The sequence below is a fragment of the Tachyglossus aculeatus genome, chromosome X1, assembly GCF_015852505.1.
Source record: "Tachyglossus aculeatus isolate mTacAcu1 chromosome X1, mTacAcu1.pri, whole genome shotgun sequence".
NCBI lineage: Eukaryota > Metazoa > Chordata > Mammalia > Monotremata > Tachyglossidae > Tachyglossus > Tachyglossus aculeatus.
This window is the reverse complement of record NC_052101.1, coordinates 99344654-99369040: the sequence shown is the minus strand read 5'-3', so window position 1 is coordinate 99369040 and position 24387 is coordinate 99344654. Positions and strand designations below refer to the sequence as shown.

Sequence of the window (24387 nt, the reverse complement as noted above, 5' to 3'; positions counted from 1 at the left end):
TGGGTGGGAAGATAAGGCGTTCTGCTTAGAGGTGTTAGTGTGACATTGAAGTAGAGATGTCCTGAAGGCAGGAGGAAATGTAAGACTGTAGAGAAAGAGAGAGGTCAGGGCTGCAGATGTAGATTTGGGAATCATCTGCATAGAGGTGGTAGTTGAATCGATGAGAGTGAATGAATTCTCCATGGGACTGGTTTTAGATAGAGAATAGAGGGAGAACCAAAACTGAGTCTTGAGGGACTCCCACAGTTAGGAGGTGAGAGGCAGAGGAGGACCCTATGAAAGAGACAGAATGAGAGGTCAGAAGATTGGAGAACCAGGAGGGGACAGTATCAATGAAGCCAAGGTTGGACAATGTTCTCATTATCCCATTGCTCCAAAATCAGCAAGGAAGATAATTAAATTCATTTAGCATAATTATTCATATTTTAAATTGATACATGGCTGTGTAAGCATGTTACAGCTCTCTCTAGGTGGAGTGCAATACTGTTGAATTTCTCACATAATAATGATGGTATTTGTTAAGCACTCTCTATGTGCCAAGCATTGTTCTAAGCACTGAGGTAGGTACAAGTTAAATATAAGGTAATCAGGTTGTCCCACATGGGGCTCACAGTCTTAATCCCCATTTTACAGATGAGTTAACTGAGGCACAGAAAAGTTAAGTGACTTGCTCAAAGTCACACAGCTGATAATTGGTGGAGCTGGGATTTGAACCCATGACCTCTGACTCTCGAGCCCCTGCTCATTCCATTAAGCCATGCTGGGCTTCTCTCTCTATAGAGATATATATCACATATAGGTTAGACCTTGTGATTCACTCTTCTCTTCCCCTCCCTAGTTGATTCTTCTCCAAAAACAGTTCACTATCTAAGCCTTGAGGTCAGACAGCATTCATTACTTCTGATCCACAGTGAGTTTCTCCTGTGCCTATTCAAATAGGCTCTCCCCCATCCCACTATTGGGAAGGGAGAGATTGGAGCAACTTTTCTCTCTCACTCTTCATTCATTATTTTGTTTGCGGGAAACATAGGCCTTGTGTTCTCCTGATTCAATCCTGAGCTGCAATGAAGAACCTTTCCTGTAATGGGCAGAGGAAGAAAAAGGGATTTGCCATAGAAGAATACTTCTATAACCTCCCTCAGACTTCCTTCGAGGTGTCAACTGGGGAAGAAATCCACTCCCCTCTTAGTGGGGTATGGTTTTCCTCAGAAGAAATTTGATCAAAAAACAACAGTGGCATGCTGCTTAGGCTTCTGCCCTGACTGCTCTGTTGTTCCTCATGCCTGGAAAATGAATAGAAGAAGTGATACACATGATGAGCTATTTCTCTCTTTAAACTACATCTGGGGTAAAGGGAGTCAGAGGTGATGTAATATTGGGTTATTTCAGTTAGAACCTTTTTTCCCCATCTCTTTCAGCAAGCAAAATATTAATAATAATAATAATAATGACATTTATTAAGCACTTACTATGTGCAAAGCACTGTTCTAAGCGCTGGGGAGGATACAAGGTGATTAAGTTGTCCCAGGTGGGGCTCACAGTCTTAATCCCCATTTTACAGATGAGGTAACTGAGGCACAGAGAAGTTAAGTGACTTGCCCAAAGTCACACAGCTGACAATTGGTGGAGCAGGGATTTGAACCCATGACCTCTGACTCCAAAGCCCGTGCTCTTTCCACTGAGCCATGCTGCTTCTAAAACCCTAGGGCATTCATATGGACCAAACACATAGAAGAGCAACTTCATAATCAAGCAATCAGGCTGTGTACTATCAACCTCTAACCTCAGTGGCTTTAAGTATAATTCTGCATTCCTCAATCTTTGGATCTCTTGTTGTTATGGTTTCCAATTTATAATATTGAATACCTCTTGGCTCTGAGCATAATTCTGTTTGGGAATCTCATGCTGCCTTGATAGGTGGAAACTTTATGCTCCTTAAGGAGCCCCAGCCTGCACCCTCCGCTCCTCGCCGCTAACCTCCTCACTGTGCCTCATTCTCGCCTGTCCTGCCGTCGACCCCTGGCCCACGTCCGACCCCTGGCCTGGAATGCCCTCCCTCCGCACATCCGCCAAGCTAGCTTTCTTCCTCCCTTCAAAACCCTACTGAGAGCTCACCTCCTCCAGGAGGCCTTCCCAGACTGAGCTCCCCCTCCTCCCCCTCCCCATCCCTCCCGCCTTACCTCCTTCCCCTCCCCACAGCACCTGTATATATGTATATATGTTTGTACGTATTTATTACTCTATTTTACTTGTACATATTTATTCTATTTATTTTATTTTGTTAATATGTTTTGTTGTCTGTCTCCCCCTTCTAGACTGTGAGCCCGCAGTTGGGTAAGGACCATCTCTATATGTTGCCAACTTGTACTTCCCAAGCGCTTAGTACAGTGCTCTGCACACAGTAAGCACTCAATAAGTACGATTGAATGAAGGACAGGAATCATGTCTACCAACTCTATTGTATTGTACTCTCCCAAGTGATTACTACAGTGCTCTGCACACAGTAAGCACTCAATAAACACCATTGATTGGTTGATATGCAGATATAGCAAGTAATAATAATAATGATGGCATTTGTTAAGCGATTACTATGTGCAAAGCACTGTTCTAAGCGCTGGGGTGGATACAAGGTGATCAGGTTGTCCCACGTGGGGCTCACAGTCTTCATCCCCATTTTACAGATGAGGTAACTGAGGCACAGAGAAGTAAAGTGACTTGCCCAAAGTCACACAGCTGACAAGCAGTGGATCTGGGATTAGAACCTATGACCTCTGAATCCCAAGCCCGGGCTCTTTCCACTGAGCCATGCTGCTTCTCTTGGATCTTGGCCAATACCCACACCCCATTTTTCTCTGGATTGTGCTGAATAGCTAATGGTTCCTATGTTTATTTTTAAAAACTTTTAGTTTGAGTTCAGTCTAAGCAGCCCCATTCTCAATCTCTCAAACCAAACTCTATGAGTCTAATATAATCTGAGAGAAGAAAGTCAGACATAAATTTGATGCATACAATGAGAACAAGAGTAAAAGCATAGATGAAATTTATAAAAAAAGAAAATAATTCAAAATGAATGAATAAACAAAATAAATGAACAGAGCTACACATTAGAGCAGAGATAGCTGATGGGAAAACATGATCAGAGAGGTATCTTTTAAGAGAGCTTGGAAAGTGGGGAGGGATATGATCTGGAGGCTTTACCAGAGAAGGAAGTTCCATATTGGGGGTGGGGGGGGAATATGTGAACAGTGGGTTAGACATGAAATAATTAAGAGTGAGGTACAGTTATGAGTTCAGTTTCAGGGAAGGAAGCATGCAAACTGGTATAATGGAAGAAGAGGGCAGAAAGATAAGGGGAGAACTGGTGGAGAGGCTTGAAAGCCCAAGAGTTTTAGTTTGATGTGGAGAAAAGTGGGGAGCTATTGGAACATTTTGAGAAGCAGAGTTATTTGTTCTGAACAGCATTTCAGGAATTTGGGGATGAAGCGCATCGATCAGTTGTATTCATTGAGTGCTTACTGTGAGCAGAGCACTGTACTAAGTGCTTGGGAGACTACAGTATAACAAAGTTGGTAGACATGTTCCCTGCCCACAGTGAGTTTACAGTCTAGAGGGTATATTCCTTATACATATGTTAGAAAAGACTTACAACTTGGGATTTATTTTTTCTAAGAACTGGAATTACCCTTGTATATTTTACCATCTCTTCCTCTTTTACACTTTAAATGTACACTGTAGACAAGCAGCATGGCCTAGTGGAAAGAGCACAGGCCTGGGAGTCAGAGGACCTAGGTTCTAATTCCGGCTCTACCACTTGTGTGCTTTGTGACCTTGGACAAATTGCTAACTTCTCTGTGCCTCAGTTACCCCATCTGTAAAATGGGGATTAAGCTTGTGAGCTCTAGTGGGACTGGGACCGTGTTTAACCTGATTATCTTATATCTACCCCAGTGTTTAGCCCAGTGCCTGGCACATAGTAAGCACTTACCAAATGCCATTAAAAAATGTATAATTGATTGCATCTACTTTTGTTCCCCAAAGCAGATGAGGATATATCTAGTCATGGTAGAAGTAGATATGTGGGAATTACATATCCACCTTACCTAGGCTAGAGCATGCATCTGTCAACTATCTGAGTGTCAACTCTTAAGACATTAAGACTAGAAAAATTTGGACTTTCAGAATGAAAAGGGAGGCAACCACATCACCTTGATGATTTGGACATTCAACTGTCTTGAGTGAGGGACCTAGATCATATACCATCTTGATAGTTTATTGGTCTTTAGGATTCCATGATTCTTTCTGTCATGGTTCACCTAGGATTGATGGTGAGTGTTGGGAAGAAGTGGCAGGGAGAAGAGAATGCACACACTCAAATTTCAAAGCAAAATGCATCTGTTTCATATTGATACTTTGTCCAGTATATGGTTGTGTAGGGTGGGGACTCTTGCAGCTGTTGTGGCCATCTTAATTTGGCAGCCTCCATTTGGGAAGTGCCTGGCCTGAGGAATTCTACAGTTGCTAGGGCCTAGAATAGTTTAAGATAAAATTCTGTTTTATCAGTCTGGCTTTGCCATAACCTGGATCCAACAGCCCACTTCTGCTGCTTTGAGTCTTTGCACCCAAATTATGGCCAAATTGCATGTAGCTTCCTTCATCCAGACATTGAGGATTCTGAGTTGGATTCCAATTTATATCCTAGGCCTTAGTGGCCTAGTTGAAATTGCCCCGGGTGTATTCTATGGGCATGGCAGTTTCTTCTGGCCATACCTGAGGGAAGCAGAACAGCAGCCATGCCACCCAAGACTGCCAGCAGCCTATTCTTTATTGATTGGTGTTTGCCAGTGCTTGAATGTTTTTTTTTTCTTTCACATTGAAAATTCTTGAATTTGATTTTGAGGGCTTTTTTCAAAGATTTATGTCAAGTCACACAATGTAGAATCATTAATGTGGGTGGGAGCTTCACCCATACATGCTATATTTTACCAATATTGTAAGAATGGGGCATTGGTGAAATGTCCTAGAAGTTGCTTTATCTAGCCCGCATATAAAAGGATCATGATAAAGTCATTTACTTTTTTCCTAATCATGTCAGGCCATTGTTTGTGTCATAGACCTGAGGCTGGGCTCAATGCCCCCTCTGGTTATTCCCAAGGCAAGATCAAAATGTATTCAAGAGCAACATGAGCAATTTACAGCATTGTGACGCCAACTGACCTGGAGTTAACATTGCTTAAGTATAACAGACGGGCACCTAATTCAGAGTCCCAGTAAGGATTCATGCCATGGCCAATTTGTAAAAGGGAAGACAGAAGAAGGTGTAAAAAAAAAAAAAAAAAAAAAAACCCCAAAAAACCAAAAAATATTCACCATTACCTCCCAAAGTCTGCTCCTGACTCCATATAAATTTAGCACAACTGGTTGTGCTAGATATTGGGACTGTAGCTGGCCCTGGGTCACTGGGGGTCCCATTTCTGCCCCTTTAGGGCAATCAGTAGCAAAAGGACACATTGACCAGTTCCTCATTTGAGGCCCTTGGGAACATATAGCAGAGGTAAAAGACACAGTTCCTCTCCTCGAGGAGTGAGTTGTTTACAATTGAATGGAGGAGGCAGGAAGAAGCAAATTGCCAAATATATTCTGGTTACAACAATGAGATTGATAAAAAACACAAGTAATTTAAGGAAGCAAATCAATAGCTAACAAGTCCAGAGTGAGCTCTAAGTGGCTGATGAGGTGACATGACCAGGAATCTGTAGATTGACACCTCTAAGGTTCCTCAATCATCAATCTATCTTATTTATTGGGAGCTTAGGAATTAATTTGGTGGATTTGATGTGAATGGGTGTTTTTTGCAGGGAGAAAGAGACAGGAGAGTCGTGCAAGAGATAAATAGCTGAAAAGGGTGGGGAGAGTGTGAGCTAGAGTATGTGAGAGGAGAGCAGAAAGATTAAAAAATGGGGAGAGAGATAGAAAGAAAAAGAAAGGTAGGAAGCAGGAAAAGAAAAGAAAAGATTGGTGAAGGGACTGGAGATCAGTGATTATTGTTTCCAGTTAGGAGAAATAGGTAGTTATGGGATGTTTTTGAAGAGGGGAGATTTTTGAAGATGTGTTCCAAAGAGGCATTTTAAAAAGATGATCCTCATTCCTGAATGTAGGATAGACTGAAGAACAGGGAGGTTTGATGCTGAGTTGCGTTCCTAAGGGTGAAGCTGTAGCATCAATCATTCAATCAACAGTACCCCTAATCTTGCATCTCCTAGGCATGGAGGAAGGGGGGGTAGGTTTTCAAATGAGAATGTTGTTGGGTAGGGACTGTCTCTATCTGTTGCCGAATTGTACTTTCCAAACACTTAGCACAATGCTCTGCACACAGTAAGTGCTCAATAAATACGACTGAATGAATGGATGAATAAATATCTTGTTATTTAGAACAGATGACTTCATATTATCAGCAGAATCCCTAGAGAAAGTCAGAAAGAGTGTGTGGGAAACATCTTGAATGATTCTTTTAAGCCATGCTGTGGTGTGATTTAAAAATTGAATATGGATTAACAGATTGAGAACTGACCCTGAGAAGGGAAATGAAATTGGATGTAGAAGCAAACAAATTGCTTAATTGCAGAAATCGAAGCTATTGGTGTAGATAAAGTTCTTGTAGGAAGCGGTTATTTGCAGGATTTTACAGAATTGCACCTGTGGAGATAAACAGGTATTTCCTCAACTTTAAAACTGCTTATACTCGTAAGAAGAAAACGTGCAAAAAAAAGTGGATCAAGAAGCAATCCCTTTAATGAAGGCCCATGGTTTTCCTCATTGCTCTTCTGGATGGTGTTTTTTTTTTTTTTAAACTCATTTTACTAAATTTTTCATTATGTTTTAACCATGATTACCATTAGGGCAGAGTTAGTTGTAAGTCATTTATTTGTTTCCTCTCTGCTTTTCTGTACGCTGTGTTTTTTACTATGTTCAAATTTAAATTGTTCGTGTTTTGATGATACAAGACATAAACTTTTTAGAAGACAGAAGGTCCAAGCAAAGGGAACCAGAGGAAGGGGACTAGGACCAGTGCCCCTTACCAGAAGGGGAGATAATGATGTGGGAAGGTACTTTTTATTTGATTGTTTATTCATGGTATTTGTTAAGTGATTACTATGTGTCAAACACCGTTTTAAATGCTCAGGTAGTTATAAATTAATGGAGCTGGATACAGACCCTGTCCCACATGGGGCTCACAAGCAAGTAGGTGGGATTACAGTTATTTAATCCCCATTGCATGGAGGAGGGAACTGAGGCACAGAGAAGTTAAATGACTCGCTCAAGGCTAAGCAGTAGGTAAGTGGTGGAGGCAGGATTAGAACCCAGGTCCTCTGACTCCCGAGACCATGCTCTTTCCACTAAGCCACACTTCTCAGTAGAGAGCCATTCATCTCTGGGGTGATGAGCCACTTAGAGAATACTTTCAAAATGTTCACTTAAAGTTCATTATGAAAAGGATATATATGGAGAATGATGATTGTCATTTCATTATTCCATTGTATGATGATTAAATCAGTACATCAAAACTGAAATACTTTATAGTTGACATAATCAGTCAGAAATGATGACGGCTGCACAAGTACCATTTGGAAATGATGATAAATGAGTTGGTGCTGCAGAGAAATTGGTGATTTGCACAGTTCAACACTATTACTGCGTGTTGTGTGTTATTTTGAAGGTACAATTTATTTCACTCATTGTAATAGGAAGGTAATCTAATTCACTGAGTTCTTCAGGGAGTAAAAATAATAGTAATAGTAGTATTTAAGGAATGCTTACTCAGTGCAGAGTATTATTCTATGGGCTGGGAGAGAATGCGTATGATTCTAGTGGATTCTATCTGCTATGATTATTTCCCAGATGACTGTAGGAGTAAAGCAGCATGATTTAGTAGGAAGAGCACAGGCCTGGTAGTCAGAGGGCCTGTGTTCTAATCCCAGCTCTACCATTTGTTTACCTGCTGTGTGACCTTGGGCAAATCACTTAACTTCCCTGTGCCTCAGTTTCCTCATTTGTAAAATGGGAATTCAATACCCATTTTCTCCCTCTTCCTTAAAACTGTGAGACCCATATGGGACAGGGACTGTGTCTGAACTTACATCTTGAATCTATCCCCAGCACTTAGTGCAGTGCTTGGCACATAATAAGTACTTAACAAATACCACAATGTTTAGAAGTTCATATATCATGAAGCTGAGACTTGTCCTCCATTGTCACTGAGCAAGGATGAACTTAGGAGTAGAGGGGAATTCAGCTTTCCAATGTATTTTGGAAAGTGAAAATCCCTTAGGAATTTTTCACTTAGAATTCCTCTCCTAGAGAAAATCCATAAAGACAATTCCCAAGAAGACAAAAAAAAAGTGGAAAATACCACCTTCTATCTCCTCCCATTCCAGGCCCAGTGCTCTCCAGAATGTCTACAAAATCATGACTAAGAAGGAAGAACATGATGCTGTGGTCCCCAAAACATGTTTGCAGTGTCCACAGTCACCTACCTATCAGTTATCTGTTGGAAGCAGACACAGTAATGGAGAGAATGAAGGAGGTTTTGTTTCTCTCTGCTGCTGTGGATGTGGTAATAATAATGATGATAATAATAATAATAATGGTATTTAAGTGCTTACTATGTGCCAAGCACCATTCTAAGCACTGGGGTAGCTACAAGGTAATCAGGTTGGACACAGTCCCTGTCCCATGTGGGGCTCACAGTCTTAATCCCCATTTTACAGATGAGGTAACTGAGGTCCAGTGAAGTGAAGCAACTTGCCCAAGGTCACATAGCAGACTAGTGGCAGATCAAGGATTGGAACCCACGTCCTCTGACTTCCAAGCCTGTGCTCTTGCCACTAAGCCATGCTGCTTTTCTGGTATTGGACCCTCAGAAACAATGGATTAGAGAATCTATAAAAATAAGTAGGTGAGCTGGCCCCTAAATCTATCTGCACTCCATCAATCAATACTATTGATTGTAGATTGTAGAAGACAACGACCATGCTTCCTGTCTCACAAGCCCTTAACTTGGTGTCATTCTTGACTCCTCTCTCTCATTCAACCCGCATATTCAATCCATCACTAAATCCTGTTGGTTCCACCTTCACAGCATCGCTAAAATACACCCTTTTCTCTCCATCCAAACTGCTACCATGTTAATATAGTCACTCATCTTATCCTTCCTGGATTACTGCATCAGCCTCCTTGCTGACCTCCCAGCCTCTGTCTCCCTACTCCAGTCCATACTTCATTCTGCTGCCTGGATCATTTTTCTATAAAAATCTTCAGGATATGTTTCCTTACTCCTAATGAAACTCCATCTACCTCTGCATCAAACAAAAACTCCTCACCATTGGCTTTAAAGCACTCAATCATCATTCCTTCTCCAACCTCACCACACTACTCTCCTGCTACAACCCAGTCCACACACTGCACTCTTTTAATGCTAGCCTTCTCACTGTATGTCAGTCTCATCTATCTCATTGCCAACCCCTTGCCCACATCCTGCCACTGGCTTGGAACACTCTCCCTCCTAAAATTCAACAGACAGTTACTTTCCCCCACCTTCAAATCCTTATTGAATGCACATCTCCTCCAAGAGGCCATCCCTGACTAATCCCTCCTTTCCTCTTCTCTCACTCCTTTCTGCATTACCCTGACTTGCTCCCTCTATTCATCCTCCCTCCCAGCTCCACAGCACTTATGTACATAATACTTTATTTACTTATCTTAATATCTGTCTCCCCATCTAGATTGTAAGCTCATTATGGGTGGGAAATGTGTCTGCTTATTGTTAAATCATGCTCTCCCAAGCATTTAGTACACTGTTCTCCACACAGTAAGTGCTCAATAAATGATTGAATGAATGAATAGTATTTACTGGGCACTTGCTGGGTGCAGAACACTGCACTAAGCACTTGGGAGGGCATGGTATAACAAACTATCTAGTTCATCTCCCTGACTTCTGTCAGGGCTAACCTTTAACCAGCCAGGACAGACGAGAAACCATCTCATTATTAAAGGCCTCCAGTGAAAATAACTCAGCCCTTTTCCTCAATAGTCTGTCCCCATCAGCAGGAACTCTCTGTGTATATAAGGGAAAACACTCATGTGGCAGTTAGAGCTTGTTTGTTCTTATTTTCTTCTCTTTGGAGTGCAACTGATCATCATTTACTGCTGAGAAATGGTTTAATTTGAAGGCTTCTAGTGAATATTACCTCAGTTTTCTCTTCTCGTTTCAATCCCTTAGCCTCTTTATAGAGATCAGAAAAGTTGCAGCATCCTCCCAAGAAAACTATTCATTTAATGCTATAGACATCTGTTGGCACACTGAAGTATTTCCCAAAGTCTCCCCCTCTAGGCTATAAGCCATTTATGCACAAGGATCATGTCCTATTGGACTGTACTCTCCCAAACTCTTAATACAGTGTTCTGCATTCAGTTATCATTGATTGATTGGCATACAAATGTTAGTGATCCATGTTTTCTGGGTTTGGACTCAGGTGACTAGATGCATCCAGTTTTGCCTTGAATATGTGTTTTTTCAGTAGGTATATCAGCTAGAACATTGTTAGCGAATTAGGGACTGTTCATCCCATATGGTGAGTCTGTTTGCATTCAGGATGCACGATGTCAGGGGAAATGGCTTCTACATATGTGAGCATACACATGACACTGGACCCCGTGAGTACCAACACAAATTTTTCTTAACGCGGGGTTTTGCGAGAATGCAATCCCCGTGTTCGAGGAGAACTGAGTGAATGAGTACCTTGTCCACTCCATAATTCAAACAAATAGCAGATAACAATAGCAGTAGCAGAAAGTCCTTCTTGGAAGGAAAAATAGATAACAAGTAGCCAGGAAGTCAGGAAACAATAAATCCCTTTAACTCAATTTACTAGAACTATTAAGGAATCAAAATAAATGACACACATAAAAACAAGCAATATTATTGCAGGGCTTCTAAAATGTCCCATGGCCAAAACAGTTCATGTCAAATGAGTTACAATTAGATACTTTATGTTATGTTGAAGCTTTTGCTCCCAATTGTGGATTGCACGTTTCATTTGAGCCATGAAGAGGTATAATGTAATTGGAAAAATAAATGACCTCCTGTCCCATTAAAATTTCTACTTGGGAGTTTTGTTTTCCCCACACAGTATTTGAGGGCAGTAGATAATGCTTCTCAAGAATTTCTAATTCACAGTTATTTGTTTGCTGCCTACAATTTCTTGGTGCAATTCTTATCACAAAAAATCCTGTTTGATGCTGTTTGGGCTGCCTTGCAAAAAGCAATTTCCAGCAACCTCCACCTACACTGAAGAATCCTGTGTTCCATGATATGGTTTTATTTTTCCAGGCTGGCTCTTGTAATTTCACGCTGTAATTTAGGAAACAGAACCAATTCTAGATATTGATACACATGTGCATATATATATACACACATATGTATATGGATAGATAGATATAGATACACAGATATAGATATACATAGCTATATGTATATTGCATCTTTATTATTTGTCTTTTTAGAACTATTTCTCCCTAGGAGACCTGAGTTTTTATTAGTTCTAATTTTCAGTTGGGTCCTGTGTTATTGGTTCTCTTTGCACCAGTGCATCCTATTTCTTTTTCTTTCTATAGGATTATACATTATTTCTATTTTTTTCTGCTTCAAGTACATTCATTACTTTTGTCAACTTTACACATCATTGACATGATAAAGCAGCATTAGAGAAACTACGAAAAATCATCCCAACCAGGAAGAAGATTTACCTAGCCCCATCATTACCTTGCTATGAAGTCTTGAGCCAGTCTGCTATTGTCTTTGAACCTCAGATGGCAAATTCTTAACCAGGGTTAACACTGCTCACCACAGGACCTGACCTTGCAGGATGTTTATGGGAATTGATGAGAGACTGTTCCCCAAGTGCCCTTTCACACCTTAAGGTGTTTTGTCATTAAAAGAAACAGAAGGAAAAAACATCACCTATACACTAGCCTTCTTCATACTCCCTAGCATGTTGGTATGAACCAATATGTTTGGTTTTGTTCTCTGTCTCCCCCTTCTAGATTGTGAGCCCACTGTTGGGTAGGGACTGTCTCTATATGTTGCCAACTTGTACTTCCTAAGCGCATAGTACAGTGCTCTGCACACAGTAAGTGCTCAATAAATATGATTGATTGATTGGTATCGTTCCACCTTTACCCCCAGAGCACTTATCATTGTCAGTTGTATTCATTGAGCTCTTACCCCTAACTTTTCCTCTCATAAACTATTGTGGACTGGCCATCTATGTGTTTAACAGAGCAGAGGACTGTACTAAGTGCTTGGGAGAGTGCATACAATATAATAGTTATGTTCCCTGACCACAAGGAACTTACACTCTAGACTGTTTATATGTACACTTATGTACATATTCTTATACTCTGTAGCTTCCTCTATCTGTAATTTATTTGTCTTTCCCCACCACTAGATTGTAAGCTCCCTGAGGATATGGTTCATGTCTACTAAAAACTGTATTATACACTCCCAAGGAAGTGCTTAATAGAGTGCTTGTTCTGCTTAGTTCATAGATGGCCAGTCCTTAACAGTTTATAAAAGGAAATATTAGGGGTGCTGAATGCTAAGATTGGAACAACTATAGAGAGTTCATTCAAAATCCTTTTTACCCTTGTCGGTAGTAAAATACTGGGCTGGATGAACCATAAATTTGAGTCAGTAAAATGTTCATTTTCAAACCAGAGAAGGGAGGCAAAAAATATTCTTGTGCCATTCTCTCCCTCCTCCTCATCCTTCACTTTCCCTCTTTCTCACCTCTGGTCTCTGTCTCTCTGTAACATATTCCCTCCACTTCTCTACTTCATCCCTAAACATAAACATATAGACCAGGAGTGGATAAAGTCAGTCAATCAGTCATTCAGTGGTATTTATTGAGTGGTTACTGGGTGTAATCAATTGTATTTATTGCATGCTTACTGTGTGCAGAGCCCTGTACTAAGCACTCTGGAGAGTATGCTACAACAGAGTTGATAGACACATTCCTGGCATACAGTGAGCTTTCAGTCTTAAAGGGGGAGACAGACATTAATACAGATAAATTATGTTTAGGTACATAAGTGCTGTGGGGCTGAGGGAGGGGAGAATAAAGGGTGCAAATCCCAGTACAAGGGTGACTCAGAAGGGAGTTGGAGAAGAGGAAATGAGGGTCTAGTCGGGGAAGCTCTCTTGGAAGAAATGTGCCTTCAATAAAGGCTTTGAAGGTGAGGAGAGTGCTCATCTGTAGGAAATGAAGAAGGAGGGCATTCCAGGCCACAGTGTAGAGCACTGTGCTTAAGCACTTGGGAGAGGACAATACAATAAGACTTGGTAGACAGTGTAGTACTGTACTTTCCCAAGCACTTAGTAAAGTGCTCTGCACTTAAGTGCTTAACAAGTATGATTAATGAATGATCAAAATGCAGCTCATGAGTCACATGCAGCTCTTCTTCACTTGCTGTCTGCCTCATGGTCACAAATTAGGTAACATGCTTTGAGGCTCACATTTCACCACCATTTGGGACTGGGTCCAGGGAGGGGAATAGCACCTGCCCCTGGCTCCTCTTCTGGCTATCCCTTGCTCACCAACCCCCTGCCTTCCTGGGAAAGGTCAGCTCTCTGCCACTTACTGACAACCCCATCTCCATGCTGGAAAGTCCGGTCACCTCCACTCTACTGCCTCTTCAAAACATTTGCTCACTATCCTAATTAAATAAACTGCAGTTCTTGACCATCTTATGTTTTTGGTTTATTACTTTTCAATACATAAAACATAGTCACCCCTGGCATAAATACTCTGGGTCTATAAGGGTTAGCACTAGCCAGTACCTTGTTTTGGCTCAAGGGTTCACATTTGCTGAGAATGATTTGGAAAGGAGACAAAATTCAGGTCAGGCTGCCTCTGACTCAGCTTGTACATGTGCTCTCTCTCTCCCCTCTCTCCCCTCTCTCCCCCCCCACCTCTACTCCCCCACCTCTACTCCCCCCCCCCCCCCCCCCCCCCCCAAATAAGGTTGAAAGTCAGAGACGATCCCCTTGATTTTCACAGGACTATTCTTTGGGTCTTCACTAATCCTGAGTCACATTTGGGTTTTGTTGTCAATTTCTATTGGGCCAGAAGAATACCTTAACTTCCTTCCAGCCCAACACATGAATGAGAAATATAAATAAATACAAATGTTTACCTGGATGGCAGGAGGTGTTGCAACATAGAATTATACCCAATGCAGGCCCACAGGAAGTAAGAGTTGCCCTTTTCACATGGATTTAAGGGTGTTCCTACTTTCAGAAACTCTATCCCCTAATTAGATGTTAGGAGACCTTTCTAACTGTGAGGATTATGAATTTACTGAGAGGTGGTGGAATTCCCTTTCTTTGCTTAGGAAATAGTTGTCTGATTTCTGGGATGGTTTTAGTGATGTCCTTCCTAGAGGCTAGGTAATGTGGCATTTCCAAATCCGTTTCAGCTCTCTGATTGTATGAAACTATAATTAATGGGAAAAATCATGCTTCTCAGAAAAGAATTCTCAAGTGCCCTCTCATTCTAGTTTTGATACTTCAGGCATTGCTTTGATTATTTTACTGTGTAGCGCTATGCTTTTCTCTCAACTATTAAAAATACAGCATCATTCCATCAAATATATGTGCATATTAAGACAATATCCTAGTCCAAAATAATAATAACCGTAACAACAATAAAAACTAATAGAGATACCAGTGGCAACAGAGCAAAAGCTTGGGTCAACAGGAAATAAAGAACAAAAATGATTTTTCCAATCCCATGAAACAAGCAACAATTTAAAGTCCTCTTTGGCTTATAAAACATCTCTGGAGATAGCCAGTTCGCTGTGCAGTGGTTAGGCTAGGATTTACTTTCTTTAAGTTGAGACCAAATGAGGATCAGCCTAACAAGAGGAAGACTTGACAACAAGAACAGGCCTTGTTAAAGTAATTTTTGTGGCAGGAATCTGTTTCATGTGCAAACAATGCAGAAAGAAGGGCTATTCAATCACACTTGTGGATAAGATTTCCACATTTAAAATATCAACTTTGAAAACGTTAGTATATATGTATATGCATGTAATAGCACACAGAAGTCACCTTCATCAATTTTCCCCAAACAGAAAAATGTCCATGATTTGCAAGTACCCTTTTAAACAGATTCTCATCTCCCAATATTCTGTACAGCCATCTATAGAAGTGAAACCATTCAGAACTTTGCCCTGAACTCAAATGAGATCCTGAAGAGAAGGAATCATGTATTCAACTAGGCAATCTGCTTCCACTACATTCTCTCCTTCACAAATCTTGGCTAATAGCCTCTCAGTGAGCTTTTATAAAATAAGGAATGCTTTTGAAAGAAAGTCTTCATTGTAATGCATGGAATGCCTTTGTACAGTTTGACTGTTTCAAAACTATTTTATAAATTAAAGTACATTCCTTAAAAAATGCAAAAATTATCAAGTAGCAAAACTTAGTTGCAAGAATATCAATTGAACTTTCTTGTTTTGCTGGCCAGATGCTACGTATGAAAGAGTTTCTGAACAAGGGTAGGAGATGTTCCAACAGCAAATGGATCATTTACATTGTTGACTGAAGCTGTTCCATTTGGCCCAGTAAATAGAGCTTTTGCCAATTGTGTTGGCATGGAATGAGCTACCTAGACTACATATCATGTATCATGTGTACAAATCATCAGTCTTGCAAAGCATTTTGAAAAATCAAGAGATCACCACTAATATCGACAGACATTTCTTGAGCATCCTCTTGGGGAATTTATGTAAGAGATAAAAGGCCTGATTCCTGTTCTCAAGGAATTTACTGTCTAATGTGAATGTTGGCCAAACATACATCAATGAAGCTAAGATAATGAAGAGTAAGAGAATAATATAAACAATAGACATGGGGAATAAATTGATTCATTCAAGCATAATAATTAAGTGCTTACTGTGTGCAGAGCACTGTACTAAGTGCTTGGGAAAGTACAATACAGTAATTAAGAGTGGCAATCCCTGCCCACAATGAGCTCACAGTCTAGATGGGAGGAGACAGACATAAGTGCAAATAAACATACATCAATATAAATAAATAAAATTACAGATATATACATAAGTGCTGTGGGGTGGGGAGAAGGGGGGAAGAGCAAAGGGAGCAAGTCAGGGTGGCATAGAAGGGAGTGGGAGATGAGGAAAAGTGGGACAATCTGGGAAGGCAGCTTGGAGGAGATATCTTCAGTAAGGCTTTGAGGTGGGGGGAGAATGATTGTCCGGCAGATTTGAGGAGGGGGGCATTCCAGGCCAGAGGTAGGACATGGGTCGGGGTCAGCAGTAAGATAACAAATGTATAGACAAATATATGCTTGGGAAATGGGGATACTATTCAGGGAAATGCACCCCAGTCAGATGACTTCATAGGAGGGTATTGTAGTAGCAGATGGACGTGCTTTGCCAATCTGAAGGTAGAGAGCTTCCATGTCAGGGGCCAGTAAAGTCCATGGTTTGAAAGTGAGAGAGGAGAGAGGGACAATTAGGAAGGTTGCTTGGGAGGAGGGAAGAGCATAAGTTAGGAAACGATCATTTTATTTGGTTAACAAGATTTCCACCATTTCCATCCAAATTTGCCAGTGCCCTCTCTCCCCTTTTTAGGCATCTTTACCTTTTTCTAATAATCATAATGTTAATAATAATAATGATAGTCTTGTCTTATGCTGTCGAGTCATTTCCGACCCATAGCAACTCCATGGACACATCTCTTCCAGAACACCCCACTCCCCATCTGCAATTGTTCTGGTAGTTTATCCCTAGAGTTTTCTTGGTAAAAATATGTAAGAGGTTTACCATTGCCTTCTTCCATGCAGTAAACCTGAGTCTCTGCCCTCGACTCTCTCCCATACCGCTGCTGCCCAACACAGGTGAGTTTTGACTTGTAACAAATTGCCTTCCACTCACTAGCCAATGCCCAAGCTAGGAAGGGAATGGATTTGCCTCTGCTTGACTCTCCCTTCCTCAGCCATCACTGGTAGAGTACTGGAAACTCTCCAGTTGTGAGCCTGAGAGGGAATAATAATAGAGGTGTTTGTTAAAGGCTTACTAAATGTCAAGCACAGTCCTAAGCACTGGGGTAGGTACAAATTAATTAGGTCAGATAGCCAGTCAGTCTATATATGTAGGAGTCACCTTGATTGGAGAAGACGTATCCAGTTTTTCATGCTAACCTGACTTTGATGTCAGTAGTAATAGTATTCATATGTGCTTACTGTGTTCAGGGTTTTGTCTTAAGCTGTGGGAGAGAATATACAGCTGGAAATTAGACATGGTCCCTGCACCTCGGGCCTCAAAAGCTAAGAGCTTTAGTGTGGAGAAGGGACTGGAGACAGACACATTAGGAGTGATGAAACGTCAAAACACAACACAAACAAAAACACAAATTAGGCTCAAAGTCTCAGTGGGGATGGAGGAGTCCAAGAGCCTGCTGGAGAAGGCCTGGAACAGAGACATTAAGTGGTGGGAGTGTAGGCAAAGGTGCTCTTCTTGGCAGGGAGGGAGGAGTTCAAGAGCATGCAGGATCAGGTTTCATCCCTAGCCTATTGAGAACAAAGCAGGCTGGGAGCAGGGGACTGTTTGCAAAGAAAGGAATGATTTGAGTATTTAACCACAGACTCACTGCCTTCAGTTCAAGGGAAGTGCATCAACTCTTTTACAGACTAAGTGTCTTCCAGAAGTACCAGACCTGCTGCATAAGAGCCTGTTGGCTTATTTCCATTATCTCATAACTCTCTTCCTCTTGGAGGGGTAAAAGGACTGTCTCACTCATAGAAGCACCCGAAGCCCTGAGCAGCTCAGGAGTCTCCAATTCCACAGCTAATGCCAGTTTGCCCCAAGGCATGTTTCTTGGACTGCAGCTACAGGAGATCCAAGCATTTTATGACATATATTAATTGAGAGTCAACAGTCTCTGGGATTTTACTGTCTCTCCAGATATTTTCTTGAGGCAAGGGATCATATATATTAACTCTATTGTACTCACATGTGAAAGGTGCTCTGCACAGAGTAAGTGCAAAATAACTACTATTGATTGATTGGAAACTTTATATTCCATTTAGACCTGACCAGAGGTCCTATTAGCATGATTTATTTTTATTTCTCACATGAACAGGTTTCTTCATTCCTATTTGTAACCCGTTACAACTAAGGACCTGTGATTTCAACTGTCTATATATTCATTTTGCAGCATGATTTTGAAAATATCCTCCTGGACTTAAAATATTTGATGATTTTACAAGATAAAGAGAAATTTAGACCCAAATGATCTTGTGTGAGAATCAGCCCTTCAAACCTAGCTATGTTGTCTTTTCTCTTTTACACAGTGATCATTTTATATGATTCCTAGTACAGTACTTAATTTATTCTGACAGTGGTACTCTTGCTTTTTTACATTGCGAGAGACTTGATTTAACTGTCACAATAAAAGAGATTCTTTGAGGTGATAAAATGCATAAAAGAGCTCTTAAAATGCACCTAACATTATAATGATGTCTTTAATAGAATAAAGTTTAATTAATTAATCTGTGCTTGAAATCTTCGTTTCTCTTCCAGTTTGTTTACCAAGACTGCTTCATTTTATCCTTGATTAATTTTGTCATGGAAAAAAAAAGATGAATGCTAGGGGATAATCTATGGACAGAGTGATACCAACAGATTGTTGGTATGTTTGGTTCTGTTCTCTGTCTCCCCCTTTTAGACTGTGAGCCCACTGTTGGGTAGGGACTGTCTCTATGTGTTGCCAATTTGTACTTCCCAAGCGCTTAGTATAGTGCTCTGCACATAGTAAGCGCTCAATAAATACGATTGATTGATTGATTGATTGATACAGCTTGTTTGGGGTGGACAGCCTCTAAGCAAGATTATTTTTTTTCAGGAAAGAAATAAACATTCCTAGTTGGAAAATGAACAAATTTTCAAACACCTATACTTTTCTAGTTTCTGTGGTAAAATATTCCAATTTGTAGTCAATTGATGCAAATTGTATATTATGTATTGATGAATGATAAATCAATGATATTTATTAAGCATGTAATATGATTGATAAGAATGAGATAGATGAGAATGTCCAGTTTACTCATTAGGGTGGAGGATGAGCATGCCCAGGTATGCCTGGAATCCAGTCAAGCTACCTTTACACACTTAGAACCCCTGTCATGTACCCCAATGTACTAAGCACTTGGGAAAGTACAATAGATTTGGTAGATATGATGCCTGCCTAAAGGGAGCTTACATGAATATCTTCTACAGTACTTTTATTATGGAATTTTATAGAACTTTGAATAAACATAGCATTGATGAGAAGAAAGTTTCCACTATGCTTAGAACATGCAACTTGCAAAGAAAGAACCTACATTTTTTAAATCTCCACAGAGAATAATATAAAAAGGAACAGGCTTAAACTACAGCATTAGCATAGGCATTAGCATCAGATTTAACGTGGGTATAAGAATCAGTCAATCAATATCAAACACCTATTATATGCAGGACACTGCATTATATACCTAGAAAAGTATAGTAGAATTAGTAGACATGATCTTTGATGCTAACAATCTGGTAGGGAAGATAGACTAGAAAGGAAACTACAGTTAGGGGGAAGCAACAGAATTTAAGGATTTGTACACAAGTGCCTCAAGATAGGAGGGGATGTGAGTATCCAAATGTTTAGGTGATGTGGAACTGTTGAAGTGGCAGTTTGGAGGGATTAAAGTGCCTGAATGAATAAAGGGGGTTGAATTGAATGACTTATCAAGGCCCCTTTGAGTCTAGAAACAGAGGCAGATTTAAAGGGGCACCATTGGATTAAAATAACTAGAGCTGGTGCCTGCCTTCTCCCTACAATGCATAGGCTTTGCAGGCAGGAATGGCAAAGGCTGTATTCTCACAAAACAGGAACTGGCACCTCTTTGGAACCCTCCAGGGCACTTCTTGGCCTCAAGTCAAAAGAGATTTCTGAGGCAATAGGGCAGGTGGGTCTTCTATCCAGTCCATACTTTCAGCTGCTATCCAGCTAATTTTCTTAAAAACTGTTTAGTCCATATCTCCCCACCCTTCAAAAAATCTCCAGTAGTTGCCCATCCACCTTCACTTCAAACAGAATCTCCTGACCATTAGCTTTAAGACACTCAATCAGCTCTCCCTCTCCTACCTTACCTCGCTGATCTAATACACCAATCTGCACCCTATGATCCCCTAATGACAACCTATTTAACTCACTCTCATCTGTCCCACTGCCAACCTCTGGCCCATGTCCTCCTTCTGGCTTGGAACTCTCTTCTTCTTCAAAGCAAACAGGCCACAACACCCCTCATCTTCAAAGCACTCCTAAAATCCCACCTATTACAAGAGGCTTTCCACATACCCTCATTTCCCCTACTCACCTTCCCTTTTGTACCCCTTAAGTACTTGATATTCACCCCACTCTCCGCCCCACAGCATATAGGTATATATCCTTACGCACTGTCATTTCCTCGCTCTGCCATTTATTTTAATGTCTGTCTCCCCCTCTAGACTCTAAGCTCTTTGTAGGAGTTCATGTCTATCAACTCTGTTGTACTTTCTCAAGTGCCTACTGTCATGCATTACACACAGTGCATGCTCAGTAAATATAGACTGATTGAAGAATGAGGAAAATTGATCATTTCTTCCAATATTTCACATAATTATCACTACTCCTTCATTCCTGTAGAAAATAGAAAAGACTGTTGAAGTTTTTAGAGACATAGGTGATTAAAACAGTTTGATCCTGGAAAGATTTCCATTTCATTTGACGATATGCACAAAGGTTCTGATTTTTTCTGAAGTAGTTCATTCTTCTCTAATCACAGGGGTACTCTACAGCTTAAACAAGTTGAGGACAACCAACTACACCCAGAGATTTTGGCTTAGATCTAAACTAATTTAATAAAAGGTAGATTAAAGGCCTCCCCCGATTAAGCTTTCTTTTCCCTGACTCCCTCTCCCTTCTGTGTTGTCTGTGTACTTGGATCTGTACCCTCTGTGGTATTTGGCGTTCACCCCACCCTCAGGCCCAAGGCACTTATGAACATATCTCTAAATTGTTTATGTTAATGTTTGTCTCCCCTTCTAGATTGTAAACTCACTATGGGCAAGGAATGTGTCTACCAATTCTGTGGTATTGTACTCTGCCAAGTACTTAGTACAGTGTTCAGCACAAAGTAAGCCCTCAATAAATACCACTGATTGATAGGTGGAGATTTTGATTTGGATAATGGAGCTGGACATTTGCTTTTATTGTACTCCTGCAAGCACAGTATTCTGCATGCAGTATGTACTCAATGCATGCCATTTTTTCATGGTATTTTTTAAGTGCCTACTATGTGCCAGGCATGGTTCTAAGCCCTGGAGTAGATACAAGGCAATCAGATTGGACATAAACCATGCCCGACAAGGGGCTCACATGCTTAATCCCCATTTTACAGATGAGGTAACTGAGGCACAGTTAAGTGAAGTGACTTGCCCAGTGTCTCACAGCAGAAATGTGGCAGAGATGGGATTAGAACCCAGGTCCTTCCGACTCCCAGGCCCGTGCTCTATCCACTAGACCACTCTGCTTCACTTGATTGAATTTAATAAGCATCAGTCTAGTTTTGCCTCTCTATTCCTATCTTCAAAGCCCTACTAAAATAATACCTCCTCCAAGAAGCCTTCTCTAGCTAAATTATCTTTCTCCTCACCCTATTTTCTCTCCCTTCTGTGTTGTCTATGCACCTGGATCTCAATCCCTCAAGCATTAAGTGCTTAGTACAGTGTTCTGCACACAGTAAGCTCTCAGTAAATATGATTGAATGAATTTTGGTACACTATCCCCAACCCACAGCACTTATGTAAATATCTTATACTCAACTGCTTCCCCTAGCTATAATGTATTTTAATGATAATGATAATAACAATGATAGTGATAAAGGTATTTATTAAGCACTTTGTGTGTGTGTGTGTGTGGGTGTGTGAAGCACTGTTCTATGCCCTGGGGTAGATATAAGTAATTAGGCTGGACAAAGTCCCTGATGCACATGGGGCTCACAGTCAAACACTTAATCATATTTATTGAGCACTTACAGTGTGCAGACCACTGTACTAAGCGCTTGGGAGAGTACACTATAGCAATAAACAGACACATCCTTTGCCCACATAAGCTTATAGTCTACAGGGGGAGACAGACATCAATATACATAACTAAATTACAAATATGTACATAAGTGCTATGGGGCTGGGAGGAGGGACGAATAAAGGGAGGGAGTCAGGGAAAGGCAGAAGGGTGTGGAAGAAGAGGAAAGGAGAGCTTAGTCCGGGAAAGCATCTTGGAGGAAATTCATTAATTCATTTCATTCCATCGTATTGAGCGCTTACTGTGTGCAGAGCACTGTACTAAGCACTTGGGAAGTACAAGTCGGCAACATATAGAGATGGTCCCTACCCAACAATGGGCTCACGTGCCTTCAATAAGACTTTGAAGCAGGAGACAGTAATTGTCTGTCAGATGTGAAGAGGAAGGGCAGGGGCAGGATGTGGGTGAGAGGTCAGGGCTGAGAAAAATGAGATCCAAGTACAAGGAGAAAGGTTAGCATTAATGGAGTGAAATGTGCCGGCTAGGTTGCAGTAGGAGGGAGAACAGGCATTGAATACCCATTTTACAGTTGAGGAAACTGAGGCACAGAGAATTGAAGTGACTGGCCTAAGGTTATGTGGCAGCCAAGTGGTAGAGCCAGGATTCTCAGGCTCTTTTGCAGGCTCCTCCTCCCCCTCCCATCCCCTTACTGTGGGAGCTCCTCAAGGTTCAGTTCTTGGTCCCCTTCTGTTCTCGATCTACACTCATTCCCTTGGTGACTTCATTCACTCCCACAGCTTCAACTATCATCTCTACGCTGATGACACCCAAATCTACATCTCTGCCCCTGCTCTCTCTCCCTCCCTTCAGGCTCGCATCTCCTCCTGCCTTCAGGACATCTCCATCTGGATGTCTGCCCACCACCTAAAACTCAACATGTCCAAGACTGAACTCCTTGTCTTCCCTCCCAAACCCTGCCCTCTCCCTGACTTTCCGATCACCGTTGATGGCACTATCATCCTTCCCGTCTCACAAGCCCGCATCCTTGGTGTCATCCTCAACTCCGCTCTCTCGTTCACCCCTCACATCCAAGCCGTCACCAAAACCTGCCGGTGTCAGCTCTGCAACATTGCCAAGATCCGCCCTTTCCTCTCCATCCAAACTGCTACCCTGCTCTTTCAAGCTCTCATCCTATCCCGTCTGGACTACTGTATCAGCCTCCTTTCCGATTTCCCATCCTCTTGTCTCTCTCCACTTCAGTCCATGCTTCATGCCGCTGCCCAGATTGTCTTTGTCCAGAAATGCTCTGGGCATGTTACTCCCCTCCTCAAAAATCTCCAGTGGCTACCAATCAACCTACGCATCAGGCAAAAACGCCTCACCCTTGGCTTCAAGGCTCTCCATCACCTCGCCCCCTCCTACCTCACCTCCCTTCTCTCCTTCTACAGCCCAGCCCGCACCCTCCACTCCTCTGCCGCTAATCTCCTCACCGTGCCTCGTTCTCGCCTGTCCCGCCATTGACCCCCAGCCCACGTCATCCCCCCGGCCTGGAATGCCCTCCCCCCACACATCCGCCAAGCTAGCTTGCTTCCTCCCTTCAAGGCCCTACTGAGAGCTCACCTCCTCCAGGAGGCCTTCCCAGACTGAACCCCCTCCTTCCTCTCCCCCTCCCCCCCACCCACCCCGCCTTACCTTCTTCCCTTCCCCACAGCACCTGTATATATGTATATATGTTTGTACATATTTGTTACTCTATTTACTTGTACATATCTATTCTATTTATTTTATTTTGTTAATATGTTTTGTTTTGTTCTCTGTCTCCCCCTTCTAGACTGTGAGCCCACTGTTGGGTAGGGACCGTCTCTATATGTTGCCAACTTGTACTTCCCAAGCACTTAGTACAGTGCTCTGCACACAGTAAGCGCTCAATAAATACAATTGATTGATTGATTAGAACGAGAGTCCTCTGTCCCCAGGCCCATGCTTTTCCTACTAACCCTTGTTGCTGCCCAGTAACTCTCTTTCCCCTCTCCCACCTTAAATTGCCAGATCCTTGGAGGCAGGGATTGTGTCTAACATTTCTTTTATATTGTCCTCTTTTATTTTCTTTTATATAGTGCACACAAAAGGTGCTCAGTAAATGCTATTGATTGATTGTATAAATGAAGGATATGATCCCGACTCTCTAAGACAGACAGCATCCACACAACAGA

At 41.5% G+C, this 24387-nt stretch overlaps 1 protein-coding gene and 1 non-coding gene across 5 annotated transcripts in view; one reads left to right on the top strand and one right to left on the bottom strand.

Annotated features, from left to right (window-relative positions):
• Positions 1 to 24387, top strand: part of GRM7 (glutamate metabotropic receptor 7) — an 808167-nt gene that overhangs the window by 323490 nt on the left and 460290 nt on the right. The window lies entirely within an intron of this gene.
• Positions 16987 to 17124, bottom strand: LOC119920075. Its single transcript, XR_005447842.1, has one exon. It is a non-coding gene; the product is annotated as a small nucleolar RNA SNORA7 (small nucleolar RNA).